The following is a 26952-nucleotide window of genomic DNA, read 5'->3' as shown; positions in this document are numbered from 1 at the left end:
AAAATAAAATACCTAGGAATACATCTAATCAAGAAGGTAAAAGATCACTACAAGGAAAAATACGAAACACTGATGAAAGAAATCATAGATGGCACAAGTTGGAAAATATCCCATGCTCATGGGTTGGAAGAATCAATATTATGAAAATGACCATACTGCCCAAAGCAACAGATTAAACACAATTTCTATCAAAATACTAAGATAAATCATTTTTCAAAGAATTAGAAGAAAATCCTGAAATTTATAGAGAACCAAAACACAGCTCTAATAGCCAAAGCAATACTAAGAAAAGAGAACAAATCTAGAGGCATCGCATTATCTCACTTCAACTTGCAATACAAGGTTACAGTAATAAAAACAATATGGCACTAGCATAAAAACAGACATAGACCAATGGAACAAAACAGACACAGAGAAATAACACTAAATACGTACAATGAACTGATGTTTGACAAAGCAGACAAAAACCTACAATGGGGAAAGGACTTTCTATTCAGTAAAGGTGTTAGGAAAATTGAATAGACACATGCCAAAGGGTAAAACTGGATCCCTATTTGTCACCAGATAAAAAAATTAAGATGGAATAAAGACTTACATCTAAGATCTTAAACCATAAAAATTCTAGAAGAAAACTTAAGAATAATATATTCTGAATATTGACCTACACAAAAAATTATAACAAGACTCCAAAAAAAATGCAAAAATAAATAAATAGAACATAACCAAACTAAAAATCTTCTGCACAGCAAAAGAAATAATCCACAGAGTAAAGAGACACCATTCAGAATTGGAGAAAGTATTTGCAAACTATACATCTGAGAAATAAATAATATCCAGAATCTACAAGGAACTCAAATCATTAAGAAAAATAATTAATCTAATTAAAATGTAAAGAAATGACACGAACAGACATATCTGTTCATATTTTTCTCAAAAGAAGCTATACAAATGGCAAAAAATATAAAAAGTGTTCAATGTCACTAATCATCAGAAAAATGTAAATTAAAACCACAATAAGATACTACCTTACTAAGCCAGAATGACCTTTTTTTTCCTTTAACTTTTATTTTAAGTTCAGGGGTACACGTGCAGGATTGTTACATAGGTAAACTTGTGTCATGGGGTGTGTGTACAGATTAGGTCATCACCTATGTATTAAGCCTAGTATGTATTAGTTATTTTTCCTGATCTTCCTCCTCCTACCCTCCACCCTTGAATAGGCTCCAGTATATGTTGTTCCCCTCTCTGTGTCCATGTGTTCTCATCATTTAGCTTCCACTTAAAAGTGAGACCATGTGGTATTTGGTTTTCTGTTTCTGCAATAGTTAGCTAAGGAAAATGGTCTCCAGCTCTATCCATGTCCCTGCAAAGAACATGCTCCCAGTCTGTTTGTTTGTTTTCTATGGCTGCATAGTATTACATGGTGTACATGCACCACATTTTATTTATCTAGGTTATCATTGAGGGGCATTTAGGCTGAATCTACATATTTGCTATCATAAATAGTGCCACAATGAACATGTGCAAGTGTGTGTCTTTATAATAGAACCACTTACTTTCCTTTGGGTATATATTCAGTAATGGAATTGGTAGGTGGAATGATATGTCTGTCTTTAGGACTTTGAGGAATCACCCCACTGTATTTCACAATAATTGAACTAATTTACACTCCAACCAACAGTGTATACAAGTTGCTTTTTCTCCACAACCTTGCCAGCATCTGTTGCTCTTTTGACTTTTTAATAATAGCAGAATGGCCATTATTAGAAAGTCAAAAAATGATAGATGTTAACATGGATGCAGTGAAAAGGGAAAGCTTATACATTGCTGCTGGTGATGTAAATTAGTACACACTATATGAAAAACAGTATGGAGATTTCTCAAGGAACTAAAAATAGAAATACCAGCTATCCCACTACTGCACATCTACCTAAAGAAAAAGAAGTCATTATATAAGAAAGGCACCTACCTGCATATGTTTATTGCAACACAATTCACAATATCAAAGATACTGTATCAACCTAAGTGCTCAAAACTGATGAATTGATAATGAAAATGTAATATACACACAGCATGTGTATACACACACAATGAAATATTACTGAACCATAAAAAACCAAAATAATGTCTTTCACAGCAAGTTGGATGGAGCTGGAGGCCATTATGCTAGGTGAAGTTACTCAGAAATGAAAATCCGAACACCGTATGTTCTTATGTGGGAGCTCCAGATTTTTTAATGATTGCCATTCTAACTGGCGTGAGATGGTATCTCAATGTGGTTTTGATTTGCATCTCTCTGATGACCAGTGACGATGAGCATTTTTTCATATGATTGTTGGCCTCATATATGTCTTCTTTCGTAAAGTGTCTGTTCATATCCTTTGCCCACTTTTGAATGGGGTCTATAGGGGGAAAAGGGGAGGGCCAGTGGGAGGGGGAGGTGGGGAGGGATTGCCAGGGGAGAAATACCAAATGTGGGTGAAGGGGAGAAAGCAAACAAAACACACTGCCCTGTGTGTACCTATGCAACTGTATTGCATGCTCTGCACATGTACCCCAAAACCTAAAATGCAATTAAAAAAAAAAAAGTGGGAGCTAAGCCATGGACATGCAAAGACATATAGAGTGATATAATAAACACTGGAGATTCACAGGGGGAGAGGGCGGAAGTTGAGTGAAGGATGAAAAATTACCTATTGAATATAATGTACACCATTTGGTTGACAGGTATACTAAAATGCCTAACCTCAGCAATATACAATTAATGCATGTAATCAAAAACCACTTGCACCTCCAAAGCTATTGAAATTTTTAAAAATTGCTTTTATTCCAAAAAATTATGGAAACAATAAATTATAAAAATAATAACACAACATGTCAAAATCTATATGATATAGAAAAATCAATTCTGAGGGAGTTTATAGCAATACACACCTACATCCAAAAAGAAAGACGATCTTAAATAACCTACGGCTGCAAAAGTAGGCAAAAATACAAAAAGTAAGCCAAAGGTTATTAGAAGGAAGAAAATAATAAAGATCTGAGCAGAAATAAATAAAACAGAGTCAAGAGAAACAATACAAATTTCACAAATCTAAAATTTGGTTTTTTTGAGAAGATAAACAAAATATACAAAAAGTTTAGCCATAATTAGAAAACAGAAAGAAGACCCAAATAAATTGGAAATTTAAAAGGAGACATTACTGACACAACAGAAATAGAAAGGATCATAAGAGACTTTTATGAACATAAAAGTTATATACATAAAAAATTGGATAACCTAAAAGAAATGCACGATTTCCTTGATGCTTACAACCTACTAAATTATGTTTCTTTAGCACATGGTTTTGCAGTCAGGGAAGTTCAAGGTTGGGCAACTGCATCTGGCAAAGGCTTTGTTATGATTTAGAAGAAACAATTCATATTGAAGAAATAATTCATGAGATTGAATTATGAAGAAATTTAAACAGATCAAAAATGAATAAGGAGTTGAATCAGTTAAAAAAAAAAAGCCCAGAACCTGGTGGCTTTACTGCTGACTTTTATCAAACATGTAATGAAGAACTAAAAACAATTATTTTCAAATTTTTCCAAAAACTTGAAGAGAACAAAACACTTTTTTTTTTTTTTTTTTTTTTAGATAGAGTCTCATTCTATTGTCCAGGCTGGACTGCAGTGGTGTGATCTTGGCTCACTGCATTCTCCACCTCCCAGGTTCAACTGATTTTCCTCCCTCAGCATCCAGAGTAGCTGGGATTACAGGCATGTACCACCAGGCCTGGCTAGTTTTTTGTGTCTTTAGTAGGGACAGAGTTTTGCTCTGTTGGCCAGGCTGGTCTCAAACTCCTGGGATCAAGCAATCCACTTGCCTTGATCTCCCAAAGTGCTGGGATTACAGGTGTGACACAGCATGCCCAGGCTGGAAACACTTTTAAAAAAATATTACAAGGCCAGCATCATCCTAATGCTAAACAGAAGCATATTACAGAAAAGAAAAATTCAGGCCAGTACACCTGATGAATATAGATGCAAAAATCATCAACAAAATACTAGCAAACTGAATTCAATGGCATATTAAAAAGATCATTCACCATGATCAAATGAAATTCATCCCAGGGATGCAAGGATGATTCAACTTATGTAAATCAGCAAATGTGACACAACACATTAACAGAATGTAGAGCAAAAACCATATAATTATTTCAACAGGTGCAGAAAAAGCATTTGACAAAAGTCAATATCCTTTCATGACAAAAACTCTCAACAGATTACATATGGAAAAATTGTACCTCAACACAATATCGGCCATAGATGACAAACCCAAAGCTAACATACTCAACAGGAACACTTTGAAAACTTTTACTCAAAGATCCGGAGTGAGACAAGGATGTTCGCTCTCTTCGCTTCTCTTCAATATAGTATTGGACATTTTAGCTAGAGCAATTAAGCAAGAAAAAAAGGTGTCCAAACTGGAAAAAAAAAAGGTAAATTGTCCCTGTTTGCAAATAGTACACACACACACACACACACACACACACACACACACACACAAACTGTTAGAAATAATAAGCAAATTCAGTAAGGTTATAGTATATACAATCAGTATATAAAAAATCAACACTTTGTAAGAGCAAACTATCTGAAAAAGAAATCAAGATAACAATTCCATTCAAAATAGCAACAAAGCATGAACAATTAGAAATAAATTTAACCAAGGAGGTAAAATATCTCCACACTGAAAACTATATGTATAACATTGGTAAAAGAAATTGAAATAATACAAATAAATGGAAAGATATCCTGTGTTCACAGTTTAGAAAAGTTAATATTGTTAAATTATCCATACAACTTGCTATATTTTAAACATAATTTATCCCACCAAAATACATGTTGAATCATGGTTCCCAATGCAACAGTACTAAGAGGTAGTGGGACCTTAATAGGCCTTTGGATCATGAGGGACTCACCCTCATTAAGGGATTAATGCCATCTCTCAGGAAAGTATGAGTTATCACTCTCACAGGACTAGATAAGTTACCACAAGAGCAGGTAGTTATAAAGTGAAGTCACCTGTTTGGTTTGGTCTCATCTTGGCATGCTTCCACTTGCTCTTGCACATGTTCATGCCATGTGATGCCATCCACCTTGTAATGATGCAGCATAAAGCCTTTGCCAGATGCAGTTGCCCAACCTTTAACTTCCCTGTCTGCAAAACCATGTGCTAAAGAAACTTCTTTTCTTTATAAATCATTCAGTCTCTGGTATTCTGCTGGGGCAATACAAAATTGACTAAAACACTCCCCAAAAAATCGACAACTTCAGTGCAATCCCTAACAAAATATCAATGGCATTCTTCACAAAAATAGAAAAAAAAAATCCTAAAATTTATGTAAAACCAACAAAAAAACTTGAATAACCAAGGAAATGTTGAGAAAAAAATAATAAAGCTGTAGGCATTGCAGTACCTAACTTGAAAATATACTACAAAGCTACAAGAACAAAAACAGCATGGTATTGGCATAAAAGCAGACACACAGACCAATGGGAAAGAATAGAGAACCCAGGAATAAATCCATATATTTACAGTTAACTGACTTTCAACAAAGGTCCAAGAACACACAATGGGAAAAGGAAAGTCTCTTTAATACATGGTGATGAAATAAAAAAAATAGACAATTGCATATAGATAAGTGATATTAGACCCTTATCACATGCTGTATATAAAAATCAACTCTAAATGGATTGAAAACTTCATTGGAAGACCTGAAACTATGAAACTATTAGAATAATATTAGGAGAAAAGTTATTTGGCATTAGTCTGGGCAATGACTTTTCGAATATTATCCCAAAAGCACAGACAACAAAAGCAAGATAGACCAATGGGGTTACATCAAACTAACACCTGAAGAGACAGGACACAGAATTGGAGAAAATATTTGCAAACCATATATCTGACAAGGGATTAGTATCCAAAATGTATAAGGAACCCAAACAACTGAATAAGAAGACAACAATCTGCTTAGAAAATGGCAAAGGACCTAAACAGACATTTCTCAAAAGAAGACATTCAAGGCCAGGTGTGGTGGCTAATGCCTGTAATTCCAGCACTTTGGGAGGCCTAGGTGGGCAGATCATGTGAGGTCAGGAGTTTGAGACCAGCCTGGCCAACATGGTGAAAACCTGTCTCTACTAAAAATACAAAATTTAGCCAGGAATGGTGATAAATGCTTGTAGTCTTAGCTACACAGGAGGCTGAAGCAGGAGAATCACTTGAACCTGGGAGGCAGAGGTTGCAGTGAGCCAAAATTGTGCTATTGCACTCCAGTCTGGGTGACAGAATGAGACATCATCTTAAAAAAAAAAAAGAGACTGAAATAGTGAAGTAGTATATTAAATATGTTCAGTGTCACTAATCAGGGAAATTTAAATCAAAACCATAATAAGATATCTTCTTACTCCAGTTAGAATGACTATAATATTATCAAAAAGACAAAAGACACTAGCAAGACTAAAGTACTAGCAAGAATGTGGGAAAAAATACACCCTTGCATACTGTTGATGGGAATGTAATTAGTACATCCTAATTACACTATGAATAAAATACAAAATTATCAAAAATATGAAAAATAATATTGAAAAAATATGAAAAATATGGAAAAATATTAATGGAATTAATATTTAATTCATAATATGTAATTATGAAAAAATATTAATGGAATTACCATATGATTCAGGAATCCTACTACTGGGTATATATCCAAAAAGAATGAAATCAGTATGTCAAAAGATATCTGCACTTGTATATCTATTGGAGCATTATTCACAAGATCCATGACACAGAGTCAATTAAGTGTCCACCAGTGGATGAATGGACAAGCTGTGTATATACACAATGGAATACTATTCAACCATAAAATACATGAAAACCCTGCCATTTGCTATAGCATGGACGAATTTGGAGGATGTTAAGTAAAATAAACCAAGCACAGAAAGACAAATACTGCATAATTTCACTTATGTGTGGACTCAAAAAGGTTGATCTCACAGAAATAGAGAGTAGGGAATGGTGTTTACCAGGGTCTGGGGAGGTTAGGGATAGAGGAGACAGGCTGGTCAAAGAATATAAAATTTCAGTAGGATGGGAGGAATAGGTTCAAGAGATCTACTATACAGCATGGTGACTACAGTTAATTATATATTGTATTATTGAAAAATGCTAGAAGAGTGGACATACACTAATAGCTATGTAAGGTAATGGACATGTTAATTAGCTACTTAGTCATTTTACAATGTACATATACCTGAAAACATTATATTATACTACTAAGTGTATATAATTTTATCCATCAATTTAAAAATTAAATTTTAAAAATGTATTGATTGCATATTTATAATTTGTGAACTAACTTCTTAGCAGATATGACAGACTTAGCTTTTTTAAAGTTCACATTAAAATGTAACTATACCCTATAAAAGAAAGAAAAAAGTTCTCTATAATAGTGCCAAATACAGTCCTGAAATTTATATTATCATTAATAGCAATGATTATATTGAATCACATTAGTTAGTAATACAGTACAACAAATATGATCTAAATAAATATTTTTCATGCAATTATTTAACCTCCATATTCAAAGAAAGTCCTCGGTCACTTTCCATTGATATGGTTTTCCCATTGTAAAAGACATACATTGTTTCTTCCAAGTATTTCACTGTTCTCTGCTAAGAGTACCCTAAACTTCATTTGTGAAATTCTCTTCCCATACTCTCCTCCATGTGGTTTGTGCCCAGTGACGCCATTCCCAACTCTTCAAGAGAACCCTCGACGGCTCTACCAGTGTTTCTCTCAGGGACAGTGTTTTTATTGGAGTAGGAAAATTCTTTGTTGTATGGGACTGACCCATGCACTGTAACATGGTTAGCTTCCCTGGACCTTATAAAAGTTACCAGTAGCCGGCAGAGCCTGCAGTTTTTATTGCATTTCTCTAGGAGCTCAAGGCTATTCTTCTGTGTAAGATACCAAAGACAAGAGACTAGGGATAATGTCTCATTCATTGTTATGCCACCTAAGCCTATCAGTACTCGGGACATATTAGGTTATTGGCATGTATTCAACAAATGTTTATTGAGCACCTCTATGTGCCAGGCATGGTCCTAGAAAATTGGGACAGACTGGTGAATAAAACAGACCAAATCTTGCACATACTAAGTTTTGCTTCTAGTGAGGATGAAAAAGAGATGTTGAGGCCAGGCACGAGGCTCACACCTGTAATCCCAGCACTTTGGGAGTCTGAGGTGGTCAGATGACCTGAGGTCAGGAGTCCGAGACCAGCCCTGGCCAACATGGTAAAACTGTATCTCTACTAAAAATATAAAAATTAACCAGGCGTGGTGGCACATGCCTGTAATCCCAGCTACTTGTGTTGCTGAGACAGGAGAATCTCTTGAACTCTGGAGGCGGAGGTTGCAGTGAGCTGAGATCGAGATTAGTGAAACTCTTTTGAGACAAAAACAGCAAGTAACAAATGCAAATAGAATGAATGCAGATAGTCATAAGTGCTGTGAAGTTAGGTAAATATGATAATGTGGTAGAAATAAAATGGAAGGGGCTGTTTGATTCAGTGATTCTCAACCAGGAATGATTTTTTTCCCTGAGGCCATCTGGTGATATCTGAAAACATTTTTAATTGTCACTAATAAGGCAACTAGTTCACAGAAGCTAGGAATGCTAAGCATCTTACGATGCACGGGATAGCCAACCACAAAGAATTAGACAATCCAAAATGTCGATAGTATGGCTGTTGAGAGCTCCTCTTAGATAAGAGTGACCCTGGGAGGCCTCTCTAAGGAGGTCCCATTGGAGTTAAGACTTGAATGATGACAAAGAGCCATATGAACAAAATTTTGGAGAAACGGCATTCCAAGCAAAGAGAAGAGCAAGTGCAAAAGCCCGAGGGTACAAACCAGACTGAATGGTTTGAAAAAAATAAAGAAGGGTAAAGGAGCTAAACTTAACCAGTACAGTGGAGAAAATTATATTCAAAATGAGGTTGGGCAGAAAGCATGGACTAGATTATCAAAGTCATGGTAAGATGTTGGAATTTTATTCTTAGTAGAAAGTGAAGCCATTAAAACGTTTTAAGCAAGAGGTGACATAAGTAGATTTTTAAAAATCACGCTGCCCATTGGGTGGAGAATGGCAGGTAGAGGGACAAAGATGAAAACAAAGGGGCAAGTAAGAAGAATATAGCTGTGGTCCATGAGAAATAGGATGATGACCTGGAAGTGTATATGCATGGAGGGGCCAAATAAAACATAGAACCCCAGTTAAATTTTGATTTTAGATGAACAATAAATAATTTTTAGTATAAAATGTCCCATGCGATATTTGGAACACATTTATACAAAAAGTTATTTGTTGTTTATCTAAAATCAAAATTTAACTGGGCTTCCTACATTTTATTTGCAAAATCTGGCAACACTATGCATGTATGAATGGACAAATATATGCATATGTAAATACAGGATGGAACATATTTGGAAAATGAGCCAAACTGCTACATTGCCCAAGTTCAAAAATGAAAGATAAATGCTTTCTATATGTGGAAGAGGAATGTGTACAAATATATATTGTTTATGCAGAGATCAGATAAGTACCTAATCAATTCTAAAATTTATATCTTCTGCTCAATATCTCCAAATTGCTTCAGGATTCCCCTCCAGTATCTCAGTGAAAACTGGAACATTTATAGGAAATTGGTTCCCACTGTCCCCTAAGTCCTCAACTTTCCATTTTCTGTCCCCATCATCCTGGAGCCTGAAGTCCAAGATCTTGAGATAGGCTTCTTTTCATGAATTTTATTTTCATATGTGAACTAATAAACTTGGCAAGTTCTGTCACTTTTTTTTTTTTTTTTTTTTTTTTTTTTTGAGACGGAGTTTCGCTCTTGTTACCCAGGCAGGAGTGCAATGGCGGGATCTCGGCTCACCGCAACCTCCGCCTCCTGGGTTCAGGCAATTCTCCTGCCTCAGCCTCCTGAGTAGCTGGGATTACAGGCACGCGCCACCATGCCCAGCTAATTTTTTGTATTTTTAGTAGAGACGGGGTTTCACCATGTTGACCAGGATGGTCTCGATCTCTTGACCTCGTGATCCACCCGCCTCGGCCTCCCAAAGTGCTGGGATTACAGGCTTGAGCCATCGTGCCCAGCCAGTGCTGTCACTTCTTTAGAAATATATTTTAAATTGGCCTCCTATTTCTAGTTTCCACAGGTCTACTTTTGTGTAGATCTGATTCCTGCTGATTTCTCACATGATTACCAAGATCCTCTCTCTCATTCCCTGTTATTATTATGTCATTCTCACTTTTTAATCTTCCAGTCATTCTCAAGATTGTACAGAATTGCAAACCGGTCATTCTTAGGCTATATCAGGACAGCAGATATCTTTAATTTGGCTCATGCAGGGGTTTTTAAAAAGAAGTCAATGTTTAAAATTAGGAGCATTTTCTTTAAAATCTCTGTGTCTGGATGCCTTGAAAAATCTGAAGATCTGGACACACCAGATCTACATTTTCCTCACAGCTACAACAGCTGGAGTTGAATAGAAAATGTTCTCTTTAAACAGAAATGTACAAGTCTTACTTTTTCAGGTGTCTTGGCTGGTATCTGATATTATGACTTGAATTGGATTCCACTCAAATGCCTATCCAGCCAGCATTGGAGATCTCTAGAAGCTTCCTGTTCCTCACTTCAGTATAAACGCTCAATGAGGTCTATATCTTCAACAAGCTCCTTTTTTTCCCTGCTCCCCTTGGCTTGGTCTTTCTTCCCACACCTCCTGTAGCCATGAGGACGTGAATCCATATTTCCTTTTTCTCAATCCAGATTATTTTGAAGTAGTTTCTAAAACCACTTTTGTACCTACATTGTGCATGACCTTGCTTTGCTTTTTGAAAGCTAATATACATGCATTCTCTAGGTATTGTTAGGTGCTTATCTTATCTCACCAAGACTACTGTCTCAGCTTCCTGAGCACTAAGAGCCTTCTGTCTTCTGTGCTACTTCTTCCAGCAGTGCTGATCACCCAAAAAAAGGACTCAAATAGTTGTTAGCCAAGCTCGGTGGCTCACATCTGTAATCCCAGCACTTTGGGAGGCTGAGGCAGGCAGATCACAAAGTCAGAGGATACAGATCATCCTGGATAATATGGTGAAACCCCGACTCTACTAAAAAATACAAAAACTTTGCCAGGTGTGGTGGCATGAACCTGTAGTTCCAGCTACTCGGGAGGCTGAGGCAGGAGAATAACCCAGGAGGTGGAGATTGCAGTGAGCCAAGATCATGTCACTGAACTTCAGCCTGGGTGACAGAGCCAGCCTCCATCTCAAAGAAAAAGTAGCTGTTGCATGAAATGACTGCTATCCTGCCATCTATTCAGCATACAAAGAGAAAAGTGAGTCTAAATTTATTCATTTTTCAAATGATATACTGGTATAGTTTGAAACTTGTAATTTTCCCTGTAATCAACTAATCAAAAAAAGCATGTAAGAAATAGAAATTAAGCAAGTTCTTTTAAAGTTTCTGTTTAAAGTAATTTGATAAAGCCCCTCTATTAAACCATTCTTTCTCATTTTATTCTACAGATAAATTTGATTCTATGAACAATAAAAACTAAAACTTCCATTATTTTGTTCTTACTTCTTATGAGATTATTAAAACCCAGAGATCCAATTTTCAATCATTTTAGGAAGGCTGATTATTAAAATGTTAAAGGCTTGAAATAAAGAAATAAAGCATTCTGTGGGTTTGTGTGTATCTACTAAAACATAAGGGAATAGATGAGAAGCCTGAATTCTAAGAAAAATCTTCTATGTAAGTAAATACCAAAATCTATTTAAATGAGTACATAGAAAACATTATTTTAAGTAATTTATTTTAGTCATGCACCTTAAAAAAGAATCTGATTTAGGGGGGTCCAAAGTGGCTCCCACTGGAGGTCATGGTGCTCGCGAAGGCGAGGTCATCAGTTCAAGGCTAACCTGAGCAACCTCATAAGCTCAAACTGATTGGCAAAAAAAAAAAAAAAAAAAAAAAAAGCATCTGATTTAAAGAGAGGTTCTAAAGCCAATATTTGTTTAACCAAAAAAATCTTTCAGCACAATAATTACCTTCAAAGGAAATTTTTTAAAGGTTCAAAGTCAAAAAATAATTAGTAAGAAAGTCACTCACAGTAGGGATTAGCAAACAATCTGTGTTTTCCTAAATCAGCTCCTCTTGATGTGTTGTCAGGATCATGAGGCATAAAAAATTTTAAATGGGCTTACTGCTGAGAACTCATCTATAAGGTACAACCATTTTGCCAGAAAAAAAACTTCTCAAACTTCTGACCTCAGGTGGTCCACCAGCTTTAGCCTCTCAAAGTGCTGGGCTTACAGGCATGAGCCACTGTGCCCAGGCCAACATTTCTACGAGAAAAAAAATCAGCTTAATTAGCATAGCACTGTAAATGCTTGCAAGACCAGCATCACTGAGTGTGCATGCTCAAGGGTGACCAAAGTAGCAAACATACATGACTTAGCTGCTTCCATTACAGACACGGTTAGTAAAGATGAAAATCATAATGTTAGACAGAAATCTTTTAGGAAAGGCTCGTGTTAATATGCTATGCGAAACTCAATGCTAAGTATGGATTACATTCTTCATCAATTTATATATGTCAGGGGGTGCTTGGAAGATGCCTACTCATTAATGAATAAGAAAAAAAATATTCCTCAGTCAAACTGACTCTTAGAGGGCATTTTAGAGGAATTTGGAAAATGTTCTCACTCATACCTGGGAATTGAACAATGAGAACACATGGAAACAGGGAGGGGAATATCACACACCAGGGCCTGTCAGGGGGTGGAGGGATAGGGGAGGGATAGCATCAGGAGAAATACCTAATGTAGATGACGGGTTGATATGTGTAGCAAACCACCATGGCACATGTATACCTATGTAACAAACCTGCACTTTCTACACAGGTATCCCAGAACTTAAAGTATCATTTAAACAAATAAATAAAAGAAAAAAAAATCTATACCTTGGGGAAGATAAACAGAGGAAATAGAGCAACATTATTTTTTTTTTTTTGAGATGGAGTCTCACTCTGTTGCCCAGACTGGAGTGCAGTAATGTGACCTCAGCTCACTGCAACCTCTGCCTCCTGGGTTCAAGTGAGTCTCCTGCCTCAGCCTCCCAAGTAGCTGAGAATACAGGCACATGTCATCAGGCCTGGCTAATTTTTTGTATTTTTAGTACAGACGGGGGTGTCACTATGTTGGCCGGGCTGGTCTCAAACTTCTGACCTCAGGTGATCCACCCGCCTTAGCCTCTCAAAGTGCTGGGCTTACAGGCATGAGCCACTGTGCCCAGTCCAACATTTCTACGAGAAAAAAAAAATCAGCTTAAGAAGCATGGCACTGTAAATGCTTGCGTGACCAGTATCACTGAGTACACATGCTCAAGGGTGAAAGTTTAGCACTAATTTTTTGCTTTTTCTCTTCTTCAAAATTAAACACAACTTTTGACATAGACACTTGCAAGGTAATGAGTGTAGCCCTATGTAATTCTACAAATGTGAGGTGGGTAGCTTAGCCCAGAGCTGATCACCCTGATATCGATCCATGGCACCTAAGAGTAACTGTTGCCCCATCTGTTTTTAACAAGACATTTATTCTCAGCAGCAGAAAGTCATAAAACAATCCCTCCATCTTCATTTACATTGTGAAGGGAAACGAGGCAGGCTGCAGGAACCCAGCACAGCAGTGAGGGAGCCGCGGCCTAGGCACCCTGTCACCACATTTCCCTTGTACATCCCAGGTCCTCTCGAGCAGCACAAGACAGTGCCAAGCAAACCAACTTACCCTCGCCCGTTCCTTCCCAGACACTTAACGGCAATGCCTAGAACAGCACATGTGTTCTCTCTCACATGTGCCCCTGCTCCCTTTCCCCAGTTCCCAGCTGGAGAAAAATGCAAAATTTCTTCTAACTTGACTATCTGCCCATTTCGAGAAGCCACACCATCACCACATCAACGTATAAAAATAATTAAATTAAAACATTATGTCCACTGGCTTGGCACCCAATCCACTTCAAGAGTTTTATGAGATGTTGTCCAAAACCAGTGTCAGGTCCTTAGGATCCCTTCTTCCCACTGGCCACTTCTCCTGTGCATCATTTCAGCAGGGCATTTATGACAATGTTTTCAAAGCATTTTCCAAGTTCCCTAGTTCCATAAACTTTGCCACCAAACAAGTGAAGAACAGCAAGGACAAGAACCACACTGCTGACAGAAACGTGGAAATCAGCAACGACAAAAAGAGAAAATATATCACATGAAAGTTGGAACGGCCTAGATTAAAATAAGCTACTTGGAAATTTGCCCTGTGGGGTGAAGATTCCCAATCTGTTAGGCAATATAAAGATCCACCTTGTAAAATTACACAGCTCTGTTGTAACGTCTTGAAAGGACTGGAACATCAACGGTCTTCCTACTTCTACAGGCAAACTAGAAAAAGGGACTCACCTGCTTCCTGGTCTCTCAGAATGTCTGCATAAAAAGAAAACCAGCTCGGGGACCCTGCATTCTCTCCTATGATGTGTCCTAAAGCCTAACTCAACTACTGTTTGCCCATCTATGCTTCTGAGAATGTAGATCCAACTACAGGCACTGCTACCAGTAGGGGAGCGAGGTGGATGAGAGGCAGGGAGGAGGCCTCTCCTTTCACACCAGTGTCCAGTGATGACATCACACTTTCCCATGGGCATCTCCGTTCCATTCCTCAGCAGGCTATGCCACGGAGCTCTGTTCAGTAATCAGGAGGCTCAATGCAGGAAGAGTGCCAGAAAATCCAACTGAGAGTGGGATGAAAGTGAAAATATTCATGCCTTACTGGGCAATGAGATTTGCAATGCCATCCAAAAGGCTTCTGATCTTGATGTGGGTCTCTGCCCAGAAGCCTTGAAGAATGCGTGATGCCAGGTCCAACCCAATGTGGCATCCACTTAAATGAATCATCGGGGTTGTATTCAACTCTTGGTATGCAATAAATTGGAAGTCTAAAAACAGGAATTTGAAACAACCTAAAACTTTCTCATTGGTCTCCATTGTCCAGACTACCAGGGGAATAAACCTACTTGATCTGGGGCAGCTGCAAAGGTGTGTGTGGGTTCAACCTTCATGGATCATCAATTCCAGCTTCCAGAGTGTGGCCAACACCCATGTGGCAAATACCAGACAAGGCACTTCTGAACCCACACAGTAACTCCCACTAGTCAGGGAGGAGTCCCAATCCACCAGAACCTCATATTGAGGGAAGGCTGAGATAAGGCTTAGGCCCCTCAAGTTCTGTTTCATTCAATGTAACCCACCACTCCTCAGTCAAGGGGAGGCAGATGTGGCAACGGAAGCTGAAAAGGGTGCTGTAATAAAAATAACTGGACTGGGAAGAGGAGGCATCGCTCCAATGATGTCATAGCCACTGGTGCCCATGGGGTAGTGGGACTGGTCATGTAGCCCTGTGTCAGGAGTAATGCTTGTAGGGAGTAGGGCATGAAGAGGAGTATGGTTCTGGAAACAGTGTTGTCAAGAAGTGATACACTCTGCAAAACTGATTGTCACCTTCTCACTTTGGTACCTGGTGAGTTTGATCATTTTTCTGAATTCACTGGTAATTGGAGCCTTAAAGTTACCTTTCCAGGGCAAGGACTCTATTGCCTGGATCTCATCCCAGTCTTGTTCCTTAGCAACCTCAGGTGAAAACGAGGCTGTACATTTGATGCCTTTTTCATTAGTGAATTCAGTTTGAATCCCATGGACCCCTGTCTCCCAGTCCAGGTAATCACTAGCGTCCTCAAAGTTAGTATGGAGAGAGACAGAACGAAAAAGCTCAGGCAGCTCCTCTCAGATTGGAGGGGAAATCAGCTGTCCTTAAGTGCAATGGCTAACATGTATTCCCTGAGTCCTGAATGAAGATTCATGGCCGAGAACGTCCCAATGCAGCCAAGAAGCCACTTTTCCCTCTCTGCCTTCCATGTCACAAGACACAGAAAGGGGTCATTGGAGAATCTAGGAAGTCGTGGCTGTAGGAGGACACAGAGGTGACAATAGAGCATTTTAAAGTGGATCATGAGGTCAGGAGATCAAGACCATCCTGGCCAACATGATGAAACCCCGTTTCTACTAAAAATAAAAAAAAATTAGCCTGGCGAGGTGGTACACACCTGTAATCCCAGCTACTCGGGAAGCTGAGGCAGGAGAATTACTTGAATCTGGGAAGTGGAGTCTGCAGTGAGTCAAGATGGCACCACTGCACTCCAGTCTGGGCAACAAAGAAAGACTTTCTCTAAAAAAAAAAAACAAAAAGCAGTAGCAGCACCTCTAGATTCTTTGTTGCTGTTCCATTAGACTGGGGAAGAGGGCTCAGTGCTCCAGTTGCTGGATTCATTCATGTAATGGGAGAGATTCCAGGTCCCAGAGTCAAGTTCAACACACTCTCCAATCTGCTGCTGCTGTCTACATGCCGGTGGATTTGAAGAGGTCCTGACCCAGGCCGGGGACAGCTGTGGACTGATTCTCCTGACTGTATATTCCACTTCCAGATAATTTGGGCTTCTTGCTCCAACAGCCTGCTGTCAACTTGGGCTCCAGTGGAGGAACACAATGTATTTTTTTCTATCCTGATTGGGTGCTCGAGTTCTAGAATGCTACAGAGCCTGAAAGCAGAAAGTCTGTATTGCCAGAGGAACAGTTAGAACAAGAGGGGGAGAGATATTTTGTTTCTGAAATGAGACTTCTTCCTTCCAATTCCATTCCTTTTTCCTATTACCTTTTCTCCTGGCCAAGATGCTCTTACAGGGACAGGACCTCTCATGCTCTGCCCAAAAGTTTTGAGAGAGCATAAAAAGGCATATGTACCCCTTCACCTAAAACAAAAATTAAAAAATATATATAAAAGGTACTTTGGTCAGAAATATAAAACACTATTTTCATCAAGAGTATACAGGGAGATATTGAGCAGGAAATAGAAATAGGAAAAAGGAATTCTAAGACATGCTAATTTTTAACCTGATTCTTAGGTCTATGAGCAAAGTAGGTCCAGAGAGGCGAGGCAACTTGCTCAGTGTTACAGATCTCGTCACTGGTAGACATGGGATTAGAATCCACTTAGTCTAGGTTCTTTTCTCTGTACCGTATCCTTGAGTTATGTCCTCGGGGTGAGGATTCATTGCAACATGAAAATGAATTGTTCATTGAATAGGATAACCATCATATGAAATATAAATGCAAACACAATACTCTGAAGACTGTACATGAAAAATTTGGGGATTATGCAGTGTTATACAATGTGTCTATCATTGTTGCTTGCAATTAGAATGGATAAGGTATAGCTCACTGGGACATTTTTCCAATGCGCATCTTGGAAGATGAATAGTTGTCGTATTAGAACATTGCCCTTGTGTCTTAAATGCAGTAGCTCATCATAGGCAGAGACCCAGGCAGCACCAACAGTTCAGACTTTAGAGTTAAAAGTTGTTTCAAGCATTGGATGAATTGCTTCATTAAAGATTTATTGGGCCGGGCGTGGTGGTTCACGCCTGTAATCCCAGCACTTTGGGAGGCCGAGGCGGGTGGATCACGAGGTCAAGAGATCAAGCCCATCCTGGTCAACATGGTGAAACCCGGCCTCTACTAAAAATACAAAAAAAATTTGTTGGGCGTGGTGGCACGTGCCTGTAATCCCAGCTACTCAGGAGGCTGAGGCAGGAGAATTGCCTGAACTCAGGAGGCAGAGGTTGCGGTGAGCCGAGATTGCGCCATTGCATTCCAGCCTGGGTAACGAGAGCGAAACTCCGTCTCAAAAAATAAAAATAAAATAAAAAAATAAGATGTATTGATTCAGAATATTTGGGAGGAATGGGGTATGAAGTGAGGACAAGTGAAATGGTTTTTACAAAGTCTACAATAAAACACTTTTGAAGAAATACAAATCAATTATTTTGAAGTAAAATAAGAAAAAGCAACCACTGAAATACTGCCAGATACATATCCTGTAGGGCCTATTTTAATAACTGAATAATTTATCTGTAATTAGCAAATTGTTTATATGCAAATGGCATTGGAAAGTATTTGAAAATATTTTAGCACATTAAAAATGTGCTATTGAATCTCATTTATTTCAAACTTGGCATGCCAAACTTTTCTCTACAAAGAGTAGAGAGGTAAAATATAGTCTATTTCTACTTAAAAGATCAGAAAGTCTCATAGCAATAATGCTCTTTACACTATAAGCAGTGACAATGATAGCAATAATAATTCATTTTCACTACTCATAGAGAGTCCACAAATATTTTCTAATTTCGGTCCCTACATAGCTCTGTGCACCGAGGACAAATAGAGGTAAAGAGACATGCCCAAGATCTATTAATAGCAGCAATTAAATTCTCCAGCCCAGAACCCAAGTCTTCTGATTCTCTGCTTTGTACCCTTCCGCTCCTCTACAAGGCTCTCTAGGAGGGACCACAGAGCTCTGGCTTAGGCCAGATGAGCTCCAATGTCATTTTGCAATGCCAAGGCCTCTTTTTCTATGACTTTATGGGTACTCTGACCTTAAACCATGTGGTGCATGGTACATGTATGTGCAGTGGGCACTTAAACTTGCTGGATTTCAGGGACTCTGGATTTCCCTTCAATGTGTTGTTTTCAGCATTTCATAGGTCAGTACATGTGTTCAGTGGTTTTAAATTCTTCTTCTTACGAAGTTGGTAAAAATAGACAAACTATCTTTGACTCTTTTCCCTAAACACTAGGTTTAATTTGTAAAGGAAACTGAGTCAACTATCCCAATCCATTCGAATGACAAGGAGAAATGATAGCTCCTTATCTATAATTAACATGACTAAGACCTAGACTCATGGGTAATCTCCTCTTCTCAAGCAACAATTACTGCAAGACTAGCTTTGGCAAGGATAGCAGAGACTCCAAAAGAATCTTGGAGATGGATTTGTTACACAAAGAAACACAGGCATGATAAGAAAAAGTCCTAATGCTATTAACTTATTAATAAAGAGAAACCTGACATCAATAAACATGTACTTATTGTTCAGTAGTAGAGTCCATTTCACCTTATTTTATTCCTGTTTGCTTGCTGATATTAAGTTTATTATTGACTTTATTTATATTGACATGATGCAATCTTAAATATGGCTCAGTTTGAAGTATCCTAGCAGTGAAATGTAGCCTTTGATCCTTTCTATGTGAAAAAGGCCAACCTGTTCCACTGATTTGCATGCACATGCATGATGGTCTGGCCATAGCAGATTAGGATGAACAGACCAACTAATAACTGATCAACAAGCAGAGTTGACCAACACGTCTGGAGAGGAAGGAAGAAGCCTTGAGCTATAAATCATGCTGCGAATAGAGTAAGTGAGCATTCCTTGCATTGTTCCATCAGTCTTTTATCATCTAGATTTTTCAGCTTAATTTCTCACCATGCACATCTCTACCCTAGACCTCCTGAACTACATTCTCACAGATGCTTCACCAATAACTTTCTTAACATGATTACCACTATGAATAATCTTTTCTGGCCCCAAACACTCCCATCCTTCCTTCTCTCACCCACACACAGAATTCTACTCATATTTAAAGATCCAGCTTATATGTTACATCCTCAGAGAAGCCTCAAGCAACTGTACTCTCCTTTATATTCAATAGTACTTTGGTGAAACCATTACTATAGTACTTATCATAATGTGTCATAATTACTTGACTAGCTGGCTTATCCATTAGACTATACATTCCTCATGGGCAGAGTCACTGTGTTATTCTTTGTCAAATTTCTGCTACTCTTTGGTACCTATCCTTTACTTTCTACCCCTGCCAACATGCTAGCCACATCTTGCCCCCTGTTGGGTATAAAGTAGGTGCTTCTGGACTGAACCACAGTGGGAGTGGCCAATGGACAGCCAGAAGGCAAAGGGTGCATAGATTTGTGTGTGAGGAAAATTCTCCTAAGATCATGTGTAGACCAAAGTCTCAACTCCCTAACCTGTAATTTAGGCTGCAAACCAGAGTCCCTGCAGCTTTGTTTATCCTTCTAATGTACAACACACTTAGATTTCAATGTCACATTAATCTGGGATATTAATTCCACCAGCACCTCTGATGGAAGCTATAATTTATATTACTGAAAAACCTTTCTATTTTAATATTCAGAGGTGTGGGAATACAAATGATATTAAACATTAAGTTGGCAAAGAGGTACAAGCAAAGAAACTGTATGGTATAAAAATGTAGGCCCCAAATTAAGACTATAACATTTCCCAATTAAACCAGAATGAAATGAACAAGTTTCATAGGTCGTGCATTAATCAGAAAGGATATAAACCAAACCAGACACATTTATCGCTAAAAAAATCCTCAACTCCCTAATGTGCCTATAATTATTAATTATTTATAAACAACACTGGAAGTGTTGACATTGTATACTCCTATAAAATGAAACATAAAATAATAATGGCTCACTTTTACACATCCCTTCAAGTTAATGATGCGACTTTAAAGGGCCCTGTGACGTTTTAGGTAAGCAGGCATTGATGAACACACTGAAACGGTAGCTGTTTGTTAAGGCCTCAGTCTCCTCTTCCCATTTAATACCCTCTCTTTTTGGCAACACCGTAGAGAGACAGTACAAAGCGGCCAACACAGCCCTGAGATCGAATCTTGAAACGCAACAAACTTGCTCGGTAACCCTGAGCAGGGTTTACATTTCTCTGTACCTCACATTCCCTATTTAAATAAACGGGCTGGACAAATTGGTCTTTATTTCCTTTCTACTTGAGTATTCAACCATTTCTATTTCTAAGGTTTATTTTATTTGTTTTCCCAGATCTTACCACTTAGAGGAAAACACGGGTGTTATGAGAAAAAAAAAAAGATTTTCCATTTTTAACATTTTGATAGCTGCAAACTCAGTTTATTTTACATTTTCCCCAATGATTATCCTTCCAGCCGCAGCTAATAGTTTAACCTCATGCGAAAGTATTTTCCCATATAATAGGACATGGAGATAATGCATGGACTGAAGGCTGGATCAATAATAGGACTAAGGACCCAGGCTCTTTCCATCTCTCTGCTCTTCTGTCCTTGGTGTCAGTCTCCTTTTCAGACTTACAGCAAGGTGGCTGGCCTAATTCCAAGGACACAATAGAAAATATAAAGACCAGATCCACAGCGTCACATTTCCTGTGAAGGTGTCATTCTACTTGAAGTTAACAGCCAAGAGCTCAGCCCAGTAACTTCTTTCTGTCACATTATCAGGGTAATTTGACAAGTAGCTATTGAACTTACAGTAGAAGCCCAGTATGAGCCTAGTATGAACTATTAGTAACACAATGAAAAGAAGAATATAGTAAAATGCATTCAGTTTTTCACTACGAGATCATGATTAGTTCAGAAAATAACGTGTATCTGTTTTAAAGCCATAAAGCAATACAGAAACATTCTTTCCATAAAGTTAACCCAGTCCTAGCTGCATCTCAGATATGGTTAGAGAGTGTTATCTCATTCCCATTTATGCAACAGAAAAAAAATCCATGCTGATAAATTCCACACTTAAGGATGATTTGGGAAAGGAATTTGTTATCACAGGCCACACTTAGCTTATTCTTGAAATAATTAAATCTCAGCAATGAAGAATTCATTTCAAATTGCAGGGGATTGCAACCAAGTGTTATTTGAAATATTCAGAATAAAATTTTCAGCAAGACAAACCGAGTATACCACCAAAACATGATCATAGCTCCTACAGATTAAAATATATGGCCTGTGGTATGTATAATCCGTTCCCAAACCCTGTGTTCTCAAATATGACCTGCCCTCTATCGACTTTATAAGTGTTTCATACATGTATTCATGAATCATGTCCCAAATATATTCTTCCAGCTTTATTTTTCATGACTTTTATCATGTTTTTGATTTTTATGGAGTCAGATTTGTTAACAATCTTTCTCCTAATGATTTGTGTTTTTGTGTCTTAAGATGGCAGTTCTTTAGAGAGTGTGTGTAGATAAAAAATTTTCTGATCCTCCAATACCTGGAAACGCCTGTATTTTATCTTTACTCATTATATAATAGAGTTATGTAGATAGAAATTTTAGTTCAAAGTTACTTCCCCTCAGATACTTTCATATTATTTTTGTGTGTACAGCTGTTGGGAAATCTGATGCCAATCAAGTTTGCACACCTTCAAAAAAGTGGTCTCCTCCCACCCTCATCACCCCCTCTTTGGTAACTCATAATTTTCTATTTATGCTTAAAGCTCTGGAATGTTACAGTGATGTAATTATAAATGAGTTTTAAAAAAATAAATCTGAAATACAATTTTTGCTCAGTATTTAGTGGGATTTTTAATTTAAGACTTGTGGGTGTGGAAAGGAGGAAGAGCTGTAGGTGAAGAAGAAAAAACAGGAGAAGAAAGAAAAAGGAAAAAGAACATGAACAAAGCAGTAAAAGAAAAAAGGGAAAATGGAAAGCAATACTAAACAATGGTATTAATAAAACTATCCATCTATCTATACCTCTAACAAACTGTATGTACATTTTTTTCAGTCTTTCAAAGTGTTTGCTTATGTAAGATGATTATTTGTGTTTGTAAAATTAGAGAGCCCTTTGATGAGAAATTCCTGTTTTTATTCTGAAACCCTTAATTCCAAAAAAATTTGGATACCTTTAAGAGTAATTTCCTCTGTTATCTGTCCCTATATTTCCAAATGATACGTGTATAATGATATTTTTTAATTGATCAGTTTTTGACATGCTTGTAGTTGAGCCTTTAACTCAGCCACAACACTTTCCTTCCATCCCCGTCTTCTCAATATGGTTTGTAATAAATTTGGCTTAGGTCAATGATCAATCTTCACATTATTATGCCTAAATATTGTTTACTCCAGAGCTAAGCACTATCCTATAATTATAGTTAGTTTTTGGTTCAACTTTTTCTCTTACAAGAGTTAAGAAATGACCCAGTCATCATACTGGAACTTCCCTTTGCTCCTTCCCTGTGCTGGATCTTTCCTTCAGTTTCACGTTTTCCTCTTTCAAGAATAACCTCATTTACTGAAGAATATCCTTTTATAGCTTTTTTAAAGAGTGTTTACTAGAGTCAAATATTTGAGTCCTGAACAGAATGTCTTATGTTTACCCTTTTGCTTGAGAAAGAGCTTTTCTGGGTCCTTTTCCCAGAAAAAGAGAGGCTGAAAGAATTCTAAATTGGAAATAATGTTACCTCATTCCATAACGTTTACATTCATAGTCATTTCAAAGGAGGTACATTCCTTTAGTTCTAAAAAATTTATTAAATCATTTATGTGATCATTGTCTTTCAGTCTCTCTGTTCTCTCTGCAACTCCTATCAACTGAGTGTTAGTTTTCTGTAGTGGTTCTCTAATATTATTAACTTGTCCTGCTATTATCCTTTGTTTTTTTTTTTTCTGGGAAATTTCCTTAATTTTCCTTCCCATTTCATTGAATCTTTTTTTTCCCTCAAACAGCATATATTTAAATCCTAAGAATTATTTCTTTTTCCTCAACGGTTCTTATCTACTGCATCCAGTTCTTACTTCACAAATACAATGCTTTAACTCTATGAGAATATTTATTATATGTATGACTATGCCTGCATGGGGCACCTTTTATTCTGATCCCGATATGTCTCCATTTCCTCTGCATTTATATTTTCTGATTTGTTTTCATTACTTCATGGAGGATTCTTTTCTCAGATGTCTGATAATCCTTGTCTGTCAATTCCCATTTAAGGCTGAGGCTTAAGAAAGTTTACTGGGATGGGGGAAGCTTATTTTGTACATTGGCAGGGCTAGTTGACTGCTGAGTTTGAAGTGATCAGACTATAAGCCAGGGTTTCCTTTAGGATATACTCACAGAGTTTAGAACCGTAGAGTCTTTCCTTTGAAGCCATTGAATTTGTTTCTCTGAGATCCTGAAGAGGAAACACACCTGGTCCCTGGTGTACTAGGAGCTGAGTTCCTTTAATTCAGATTTTACAGATTCATTTATATTCCCCTGTAGGGTCCTATATCTCCCATGCCACCTTCTGCATTTAGTATTATTTTCTTTTATTATACTTTAAGTTCTGGGATACATGTGCAGGTCGTGAAGGACTCTTATATAGGTATACACATGCCATGGTGGTTTGCTGCATCCATCCCCCCATCACCTATAGTAGGTATTTCTCCTAATGTTATCCCTCCCCAGTCCTCCCCCACACCCAAATGTCCCTCCCTTAGCCCCCCCCACCCCCAACAGGCCCCAGTGTGGGATGTTCCCCTCCCTGTGTCCCAGAGTTCTCATTGTTCAACACCCACTTATGAGTGAGAACATGCAGTGTTTGGTTTTCGGTTCTTGTGTCAGTTTGCTGAGAATGATGATCTCCAGCTTCAACAATGTCCCTGCAAAGAACATGAACTCATCTTTTTTATGGCTGCATAGTATTCCATGGTGTATATGTGCCACATTTTTTTTTATCTAGTATAATTGATGGGCATTTGAGTTGATTCCAAGACTTTTCTATTGTAAACAGTGTCACAATGAACATAGATGTGCATGTGTCTTTGTAACAGAACAATTTATAATCCTTTGGATATATACCCAGTAATGGGATTGCTGGGTCAAATGGTATTTCTATTTCTAGATCCTTGAGGAATCACCACACTGTCTTCCACAATGGGTGAACTAATTTACACTCCCAACAGTGTAAAAGCATTCGTATTTCTCCACATCCTCTCCAGCATCTGTTGTCTCTAGATTTTTTTAATGATAGTCATTCTCACTGGAGTGAGATGGTATCTCAATGTGGTTCTGATTTGCATTTCTCTAATGACCATGATGTTCAGCTTTCTTTCATGTTTGTTGGTCACATAAATGTCTTCTTTTGGAAAGTGTCTGTTCATATCCTTTGCCCACTTTTTGATGGGGTTGTTTTTTCTTGTGAATTTGCTTTAGTTCTTTATAGATTCTGGATATTAGCCCTTTGTCAAATGGGTTGATTGCAAAAATTTTTCCCCATTCTGTTGGTTGCTGGTTCACTGCAGCGATTGTTTATTTTCCTGTGCTGAAGCTCTTAAGTTTAATGAGATCCGATTTGTCTATCTCGGCTTTTGTTGTCATTGCTTTTGGTGTTTGAAGTCCTTGCCTATGCCTACGTCCTGAATGGTATTGCCTAGGTTTTCTTCTAGGGTTTTTATGGTGTTAGATCTTATGTTTACATCTTTAATCCATCTGGAGTTAATTTTTGTATAGGGTGTAAGGAAGGGATCCAGTTTCAGCTTTCTGCACATGGCTAGCACATTTTCCCTTTAACCTGGAGCTTCCTGGATTCAAACTTCAGATAATAAACTATTTCCACTCACTGCCATGGAGTGGGAAAATGATACTAACATGGCTGCTATGGGTGAGAAAGGGCACTTGGCATACCTGTCCTGTCCTTTACCCTACCTTTTTGGGGATCTGAGGATCTAAATGGTGGACATTTCAAGGGAAGCTGTGGGGCAAACTGGATCACTCCTTATTAGTATCCCCTTCTCTTACTTTATATAAGTTTAAATATGCACTTCTCTGCTAAATTAACTAACACTTCACTCAATTTCTTCCAAAGTTTGTTCAAGTGTCTTATCAGCTATTGTCTCCTCTCCTCTTATCTAGGTTCTTGTGGGTTAATGCCCCATTAATTCCTTTACTCTCATTTGAGAGGGGTTTTAGAAGGGAAGAAAGATAAATGTGTGTGGCCAATTCACCATGTCAAGCAGAAGTCCTGAGCTCTCCACGTGTGAGATCTTCTTCACTCTCACATATGCAGGTATATGTACTGTAGCTGCAGTTGTAATGTCACCATGGTCTCTGATCTTGTTCCTCTAGCATTCCAGCTGCCATAGCACTTCTAATGTCTTGTCTCATCAAAGACACAGGTGAAAGAGAATGCTTTTATTCAAAATGCACATGGAAAACAGATACTCTCTCATGGATTTAGTAGGAAATTTGGTTACTACGAATGTTTTAAATTACTTGGCTTTTCTGTTTATTTCAGTATTCTTCTATTTAAGCACTACTCTAGTGGTCAATTGTGCACTTATTTAGGGTCATGAGGAATATCTTGTTTGTTTTAAATCTAGGAACGAAGGAACAATCAGTGTTGTGAGATCATGTGCCATTTCTGCTAATTTAATTAAGGAGTTCTTTGCTTAGATTTGCCCAGGTCATTTCATGGAGAAAGCAGCCCACAGTAATTCTTATATGACCTTGTGTTTTTTTTTCTTTGTATTTTCATGTATATATTGCTAGGGTTTTAAAAAGCCACTCCTAGTCAATAGGGAATTTTTTCAGGTTTTGTGACTAAATGATGCTTACGCAGTATGCCAATGAGACATTCATTATGCAAGGTGCTAAGGCAAAGCACCCAATGATCTGTGAAGGAAATAGAACTTCAACTTTGGTATTTTTAAAGTACTTTCAAAGACAGATGATAGCAGCTCACCATAAAAAGGAAAAAATAGTGTCAAGTAATTTTATAAGACCAAAGAGTTGCAAGTGTGTGCTATCTCCACATAAAAACACATAACTGCATGCAGGCTGAGTTTTTCCCAAGCAAAGAGCTCCTGAATAGATAGAAGAAAAGTTTTATAAAATGCATCAGCCAGAAGTACTGTGCTAAATTGCCTATTTACTCATGCTCTATGGAAACTTTCAAAATGTAGTTTGCACCAATTGCTGAACTTGTTACTTCATTTTCTATTGCAAGGAACAACAAAGTAGTTTATTTGTCTTATTTAGGGGGATTGAAAAATGAGTAAGGTCATAAAATGTATGTATTGTTTATTTGTATTATTACAAATA

The 26952-nt window shown here is 37.8% G+C and overlaps 1 protein-coding gene and 1 pseudogene across 2 annotated transcripts in view; both read right to left on the bottom strand.

Moving 5' to 3' along the window:
* The window catches only part of HS6ST3 (heparan sulfate 6-O-sulfotransferase 3), a 750318-nt gene that overhangs the window by 245015 nt on the left and 478351 nt on the right, over positions 1 to 26952 (bottom strand). The gene's annotated exons all lie outside the window — the stretch shown is intronic.
* LOC128929360 (AMMECR1-like protein pseudogene) overlaps positions 8426 to 26952 on the bottom strand; it is a 34424-nt pseudogene continuing 15897 nt past the window's right edge. The window contains exon 1 of the transcript XR_008475750.2: positions 8426 to 26952. This exon is cut by the window's right edge and continues 15897 nt beyond it. The product of XR_008475750.2 is annotated as an AMMECR1-like protein pseudogene (transcript).

Source organism: Callithrix jacchus, chromosome 1 (assembly GCF_049354715.1).
Source record: "Callithrix jacchus isolate 240 chromosome 1, calJac240_pri, whole genome shotgun sequence".
In the NCBI taxonomy this organism is placed as follows: domain Eukaryota; kingdom Metazoa; phylum Chordata; class Mammalia; order Primates; family Cebidae; genus Callithrix; species Callithrix jacchus.
This window is presented reverse-complemented; position numbering and strand designations above follow the sequence as displayed.